General features: G+C 44.8%; 1 protein-coding gene and 1 long non-coding RNA gene across 2 annotated transcripts in view; one reads left to right on the top strand and one right to left on the bottom strand.

Moving 5' to 3' along the window:
- The window catches only part of Chn2 (chimerin 2), a 262,148-nt gene that overhangs the window by 147,858 nt on the left and 106,016 nt on the right, over window positions 1-8,274 (bottom strand). The window lies entirely within an intron of this gene.
- Window positions 2,446-6,483, top strand: LOC110315961. Its single transcript, XR_002380237.1, has 3 exons — window positions 2,446-2,583; window positions 3,134-3,854; window positions 5,340-6,483. It is a non-coding gene; the product is annotated as an uncharacterized LOC110315961 (long non-coding RNA).

Genomic DNA, 8,274 nt, shown 5'->3' with positions numbered 1-8,274 from the left:
TGACCTCACTAGCTGCACTGCATTGACCTCACTAGCTGCATTGCCCTGACCTCACTAGCTGCACTGCATTGACCTCACTGGCTGCACTGCACTGATCTCGTATGTGCACTGCTTGGCCTTATCATCTCTAGCTTCCAGCTACCTTCTCTCAGTGCGCTGCAAGGCAAGAAGAAATGCCTGTGTTTATTACAGTGTTCTCATGACAATGTGCAGCAAGGTAGGCATCAGATGTGGGCTTCCATGATGCTATTCTCCAGGGACTCTAGGCATCCCCAGGCTCCCAAACACAGTTCTCTCCGGCTGCCTATTCTTCCCCACAGGCCTCTCACTGTTGAGCACACCTGGATGCCTCAAATTCCCTTGGCCCTCTAAACCTGCCTACACCCGTCATCAGATCCTTCATCAACTTCTCTTCAACACTGCATTTGAGTGTCTTCTGTGCCCTGTGGGACCCTGGCAGGTGTCTTCTGTCACCACTTGGATCACAGAAAACACTACAGCCACACCTGAACCTGCGTGACTGCACATCTACTATTTCGGTAAATCTTTACTTACTTTTTACAAACTAGATGAACACACTACACAAAGGGAGAAGAAGGATCATTGATATTCTGCATTTTTCACAGCGCTGGCTCCATTCCACTTGGTACTGAAGGGAAAGCTGCAGGCCCCCCAGCCAAAACAGCAAGTTGATTCCTAACTGTCACCATTAAATCAGGGTGGGTTAGACTGAGACGGTGAATAAACATTTATCCTGAGTAATTGCATAGTGTAATAAGTGTTTATCCTGACTCCAAGTACATCAGGAGACCTTGGTCTGCACCTCTGCTCTTTCTAGATGCAATCATAGAACCTTTGAGTCCACCCTCTACCATGCTGGGCTCTGAGCAGGGGCAAGGACTCGGTTTTACAGACCAATTTTCTTTTCTTCATGCATTCACGGAATTGCATTTGTGAGATTTCCAAGAATTTAAACTACATGGGTGGAAATATTAAATGTTTTCTGGGTTTTTCTTAACACACAACACAAACACACACAGTGTCGAAGAACACAATTTGTCTCCTCGAGGTGAACTGCTAACTAAGTTTGAATTCTAAAATCCAGTTTCAGAAAGACTACCTTCAGGAACGAATTCTTATTAAATGAAATAATTATCACCCCTTCCAGGAGAGACTGTCCCAGAGACTGAGAAACTCCTGCTGTGGCAGTTTCTTGTAGTAATGGTTGGTTTCCAGTACCCCACAGAGAAACCACCCAGTCTGACTTCAGTGTGAACTCTTTCAATTCAGTAACACTGGCTCAACGGGACCTGTTGAATATGTATGACCCTTGGACCATATCACATAAGCCAAGATTGAAGTACCTCATTACATGACACTGGACCATGAGGGCAGGCTCATCTTGAAAAAAAAAGAGACTATCCAATATCTTGGTGTGCCTTTATGGTGTTAAAACAGGCAGAGCCAATATCGTCCATTTTAATAGGAAACGGGTTAGCGCATGTGATAAAACACTACACAGGCTCCTGTGGCAACCTCATAAGCTGCTGGTTTAGGGCATAAAGACATTTAGCATATGCTTACTTTTGAGGTGTTATAGTATGGTCTGATCAGAGCACTAAAAAATAAATAAAAACCTAACCTTGAATGAAAATAGCCGCTGAAGGTGAGACAAGTTTGGTGTGAATAGTGGTGACTAGGGAAATTCCAAAAGAGAAACCACAGCAACTGTCAGTGGGGCCTTTGAGAGAAAAAAAATTCATTTTCTGAACAGCAACAGTCCCTGTCTTAAAATGTAACAAGAGGAAACTATATTATCTGCTTCAATCAACCCATTTTCTTTATTGTAGAGGCTTGCCGACCCACCAGTCTAATAGTACAATGCTTTATGGGTACCCAAACAATGACTGAATGCACTTATTCCTTGATAAGCTCCTGCAGATGAAGTGTGCACTCTGCATTCATTATTACCAACGTGACAGGAAGCAAACACAAGCCGAGAGCGGCTGGGCTTTCAGAGAAATGAAGGCGGAGAAATTATGTCCTCTTTCCTCCCCACTTTCTATTGATCTTCTTAGAGCAATTTCAGAAAAGTTGCAAACCAATAATTTACACCCGATTTAAAAAAAAAAAAAAAAAAAAAAGAGCTCAAGGAAGATGGGTAATAAAAAAAAAAAATGAGAAAAATCTCTCTAGCTGGACCATGTTCTATTATGAAGGGCACACTGTCCAAATGGCTGGCCATTTTTCTTGCCTTATCTGAAGGCTTAATGCTGGTAAGGAAGATGAGGAGGGGTCACCCTCTTCCCTTCTGCTAGCCATCAGGCCTTGCAATTTAGCAGGCACACCAGTTCAGCGAGCTCTGTGCACACAGTCTTGGACCACGTGGAGACTGACTCTACAAGGAGATGGAAGCACATCTCTCCTCCCCCTCCATTTGCTCTTACAGTCTACTGTCCGACACATTCCGACTTAGCTGGACTTGGAAAGAAACACTTCTCAGAATGTACTGAGCAACTCCAGACACTTGTAAAGTTGGACTAACTACAAGAAGGCTTTCCTCGATTCACGGCGACTTCCTAGGTCCTCCGTAACCCCCAGTGGCTCACAGGTGACTCTGGCCCTCCTGGGCATCAAGACTAAAGAATTTTGGGGTGTTGCTTTAGAAAAGACAGCAGCCATTAACTTTATGGCAAATTGTGTGTTTATTAACAAATGGTAGAACTTCTTTTTTTTTTCCCCCTGCCAAGTCTCCACTTGTTATTTTAGGTGACTGTGAGCTGTGACCCCTTCCCTCACTGCAGAAGGCTCAGGAGAAAGAAGCCTGCTCCTTGAGATTTAGTATGTAAATCAGGGTGCTGAGCTGAGCTGGACAATCTCTATTTTGCTGTTCTTTTCTCTTTTTAAATTCAGCAATAGTGTGTAATTTGAAATTCCAGGAAATGATAATAAAAGGGTGGAGGTTTTTTTCCTGCCCAGTAATTATGCTCCAATATTAAAGTCATGTTATATTCAATAGAAACTATGGTTATTTAGCATTTAAATTTCTCCTTTATACCACACTGCTGGTATAGTGGCCTCTTTGATGCATCTATCTTCTTTGACTATCAATCCATACTTTTATTGTCCACAGAAATACAGCCCTGGTCACACTCTCAAAAGAAAATGCTTTTGCAGGGTCTCTATTTGAGTGATTTCTGGCCATTCAGACTTCACACAGAGAAAAAAAGACTCACAATGCACTCCCCCACTCCCACCCTCAAGGGAGTGAACGTGCAGGGCAATGAGTCTTGCCTAAAAAAGGAAGTTATTTGCTGAAGTTGGACGGAGAACGGTCATGCAGAAAATATGGCTTAAACTGTTGCACTCTGAAGAGGACAGGGAGAGTCACTACCATGAAGCCATACAGAAACAAGGCTTCTTTTAAAGATTCACAGCGTGAAGCAAAACCTAGCTATGATCCCAGTACTTTCAGAAGGACAAAACTGTGACTTTGAGATGAGCCCAAACTCCAATAATTATGAGGCTAGCCAAGGGCTATGTGGCAAGCTCTCGTCCAAAACAAAAACAAACAGACAAACTCAAACAAAACTGATTCACAGTTTGCAACATTAGAATTCCAAACACTTCAGCGGCACCACAGGCCCTAATGGGCTCTGAGCCTACAGGGTACCATTCACTTTTCTGCTCCAAACCTCTGCAGATGCTGTGCCTGCGGATGATGTGATGCTATCTATCCAAGGCTGTCTTCCCAGAAGACACTGATTTTTAAAACCTCCCCATTCCGTGCGTTCTCTAGGAGTTAAAGAAAGCACGAAAAAGAAAATCAATCAGGCTATGGGGTATATCAAAAAGTACAAATATCAAACTGGTAAGTTAACTTTAAACTTCACCATCCGGGAAAGGGATGCGGCAAGTTGCAGGCGGCATTTAAGGCCATAAAACGGTTATTACCCTGCAGTATTTATGCAGTTCTCTAGGCTCCAGATGCATCACAGCCACTAATTACACAGCTGTCTGGATGTCCCAATACGGGAGTTTGGTGTCATTAACCACATTACACAGGCAGAAAAGAGGGAGTTGAGTGGCAGGGCTCAGGTTACAGACTAAGGAAGGTAGGAAGAAGTGATTGTGCTAACAATTCTCTGACCACACAGACCTTGGACACTGCCTTGTGGTTAACATAAAAAGGAGTTGAATATTGGGGCAGAGTCGTCAGAATCCATCTCTCCAGTTGTTCACAACAGTGATTCTGGAATGGTGGCCTATATCAGGTCCCTTGGAGTTAGGAGCTGATTAAAACAGTCTCCTGGCCTCACCTCCAACTCCCTTCTTTCAGGGCTAGGGCAGAGCACGAGACTGTATTTCTGGAAAGTTCCCAGGTGAGGATGGAGCTCTGTAGCACTCAATCCTGAAGGCCTTCCACTTCACACCAGCCTTCCTCAGGCACTCCCTGGTCTGCCTCCTCCAGCTCTAGGCTGCATCTTCAGACTTTTAATCCTCTGTCTTGCTTTCTAGCTGTCACATCCCTGCCTTCAGTCACAGCTTGTCCCACAGATAGAAAATGAGGCTGTCAGGGTACCACCTGCATCTATCAAGATGGCTCCACTCACTCAAGTTGAGGTCCTTCTATCCTCACATCTACAAAATGGGCTGATGCACTACTTATTCATTAAGGGTTATTTGAGGTCACCTGCTAAGGCACCGAATGCCTGGCAGGGAGTACAAGCTCATTAGTAATTATCATTATTACTACGTGTTTGTCCTACATCCATCGAACACATTCTAGAGCTCTGTGAAGGGGGATCAGGAGAGGGCAAGTCCCCACCCCTGTTCCCAGGCAGTTTCACATCTGTATGTGTACTAGATGAGGGCATTACAGTCATCTGTGATGTCGGACCATGTGAGCATTTACAAAGATGTCGTCCCTTAGTAATCAACAAGGCAGCAATAAAACCTGTCTCCAGTGAAAGCTGATGGAAAAGATACACAGCTACTTTTCCATCTGCTCTGATTTAATGGCAGAGCGAGGATGGATGCACTCCCAGGGCTCGCTTCTTCTACTTCTGCACAGCCATTGTTCACTTAAAAACCTACAGAACAGGCCAGCCCTCTTTCCCTGAAGTAGGAGAAAGTATGGCCCATAGAGGTGACATTACTTGCAAATGAGGCCACGTGCAGGGAGAAGACCAGTGGTGGGAAGGGCTTCCCAGTTTCTCTGAAGTCGACTGGCCAGTCTTGATTTACAGAAAAGGACACAGCAGCCTGGGCCTATTTATTAATAGGTACCAATGACAAGTCTGACAGTTGAACTTCAAATCCAAGTTTCTCTCTTTCAGGCCTTTTCTCACATCGTCCTTGCAAACAAGGCTCCAGGATAGAACATTCATTCCTGTCAGAATGAGGCAGGTACATTTCTCAACTTGGGGGAACAACGGACAGCATCCTGGAGAGCTGAAGTATTTCAATCCAGTCACTAAACCACACATAAGGACTTCCTTTGTCTCTGCCTCTATCTGACAGCTATTAGCTAAAGGATCACATAAAAAGGAGAAGAGGTCTTGGACAATTTGCTGTGGTTGGGACCAGATATCAGAAGTCTCCATTCTGTTAGCATCCTTGATAGGATGCTGAGGGACCTTCAGAGAAGGACAAAGTCCCTGCCTTGTTTCTAGGCTTCCCTGCTAACAACAACATTTGGAAAGCAACTATGACCAAAAAGGAAACAGAACCCAAGGTGAGAAGAACTGGATGGATAAGGACACCCAACTGGTCCATATGAGTTTGAAATTCAAATCCCAGACAAGTTGTGCTCAGTTCAGAGGACCCTTCCCTGCAGAGCCTTTGAAGAAAGTGTGATCTGTAAAAGTTGGGCTAGAAGAAAGGCATGTTTTGAAGCGGGGCTGGGGTTAGTGGAGGGGAGAATCTCTCTTACAGCTACAAGCTGATGCCAGAGATAATAAATGGAACAGATTATAAGGGAATGAGTCTGAGGATGCCTGGGTGCCAGCTTTGCCTCCATAAAAAGGAAAAAGCCAGATAAATACCAGTCACTTATTTCCAGGAAAAAGCCACTCAGTGGGGGAACCAGTAAAAGTGAAGCAGACAAGAGGGATCTCAGCAAAGAATCTTGGACATGATTGTTATGACCATAAGACAAAAACCAGTACTAGTGGGTAGGTGATCAACTGGCTGACTGGCATCATGTATTAGTTAGAGGAAAAAATTATTTCTTGGTCTTATCTCGTTAAACTTTGACCAACAACAAAAGTATTCTTATCAAAACTGTCCCTGGAGACTGGAGAGAGATTTCAGTGGTCAAGAGCACTGGTTGCTTTTCCAGAGACCCTGGGTTCAATTCCCAGCATCCACATGGCATCTCACAACTCCAGTTCCAGAGACTGGACACCCTCATACAGACATATATGCAGGCAAAACACCAATGCACATAAAATGAAAAATACGGATAAATAAATCATTTTTTTAAAAAAACTATCCCTGTACAGCTGATCGAAGAAAACTTCACTCTACTTGTAGGAAGTAAGCTGTCTGCCCTTTCTGAAACAAAAAAAAACTTGGAAGCTTGGATTACCAGCTGGGTGGGGTAAATGATATAGTAGATGGGAAGCTGTGGATTTCAAAAGAGCTGAATAGCTTGGCACAAAAGGCCATGCAATTTCAGTCTCACAGTGATAAAAACATAGCATTTTGGCAAGAAGTTTTTGTTTTTTTAAAGTATCGTAGAGACCCAGCCTAGTAGAGGAACATGTGATATGGCTACAGAAATTAAAATCCAGGCAAACTCAATAGCACCCAAGTGTGACTAAGGCACAGGTAAAAATGGAAACCTAGGCTGTGTGAGCAGAGTAATGGGGTGATACTGGCTTCGGGCAGACTAGACTGAGGTCCAGACCACACACATGGTAAAGTCATAGGAAGTCAGTGGGGTGGGTGGAGAAGAGAAGGTAAAGATTCTAGTAAGACCAGGGTGAGGGAACTGGATGAGCAGCATCTCCAAGGGAGCGTGGTCTATACCTTCAAGTAACAGAAAGACCCGAGAAAGAAAGAGTTCTGAGTGGTCCAAAGAACGGAAGCAGGGCTCCCATGAGGAAGTCCTTGCCAATAGCTTGTAGAGGCTACAGAAGGTAGGGAGTTCTCCATATAGAGGCCTCTCGGGAAGATGAGACAGTGCCTCCCGGGTGGTGGGGGGAGCCATTCCCTGGCTGTCCCAGATAGGGGTGCTGTTAATTTGACTGAAGGTGCAGCAGATAATCCTTTGCTTCTGAGGCAGAGACCCAGGACGTGGAGCTGCCAGCCAGAGAACTCCTCCTAGCCATTAAACCACGCAGAAATCTCAATAAATCCAGCTAATGAGATGAGGGGGTCACAGGGACCTTTCATCTTCAGAGCTTGGGCGTTTTCACACCAATTATTGCTTTTAATCTTCGCAATATTCCCACTAGGTGAGGAGGGGGGCGAGTTTCATTTCACCCAGGTGGTAACTTGAGAAGACTTAGGCAGAAGTTCTTCCATCCTGAGGTATGGGATGAGTAACCTAGTCATCTACCAGCTTGCTGCCCCGTCCCATCCTTCTCCAGGACACTATCCTGGGTACAGAGCACGGGACAACACAAACCAACGACTGGGTTGGATGTGCAACTCTGGAGCGGGCAGAACCCACTTAGGAAGCCAAGCAGAGCTCTCTAAAGCAACACGGGAGGAGTCTTGCAGCTGCTGATTGGCCAATGAAAGGGAGCTTCTAGGACCTTTGCCTTACCTTACCTCAGTTTCCCCAAAGATGTGAACGACTGATGGTTCCTTGGGATAGAAAACAGATCCAAAATGACTTTTAAGATCACTTGAAAATACTCGAGGGTTTATGGGTCCTCAGGTATGCCTTAAATTATATTGATGAAAGTCTCTGACTAATGCATATGATCTATAAAGGAAGTAATAAGTCTTCCTTGTCTGTATGCCAAGAGGCTTGGGAAACAGGAGACAAGCGCTTTCTAAATTTAGATGTCCGAAGTTCAAATCCCAGCTGAACCTATGACGAGCTGTGTGACCTTGAACAAGTTGGTCAACAGCTCTGTGCCTGTTGTTCTTATCTATAACAGAAATCCTGAGTATGCCCTCCCTCAAATGGTAGCCGTGGGGATTCCATCAGTCCTTGCTGGAGTGCCTTGCCCCTTGGGGGTGCTTCTCATTCACTCTCGTTGACACTGTTCTGTGTGTGGAAAGCAGGCCCACACTGGCTGACCGAGATTAATTTAA

This window comes from Mus pahari, chromosome 2 (assembly GCF_900095145.1).
Source record: "Mus pahari chromosome 2, PAHARI_EIJ_v1.1, whole genome shotgun sequence".
Classification (NCBI taxonomy): domain Eukaryota; kingdom Metazoa; phylum Chordata; class Mammalia; order Rodentia; family Muridae; genus Mus; species Mus pahari.
This window is presented reverse-complemented; position numbering and strand designations above follow the sequence as displayed.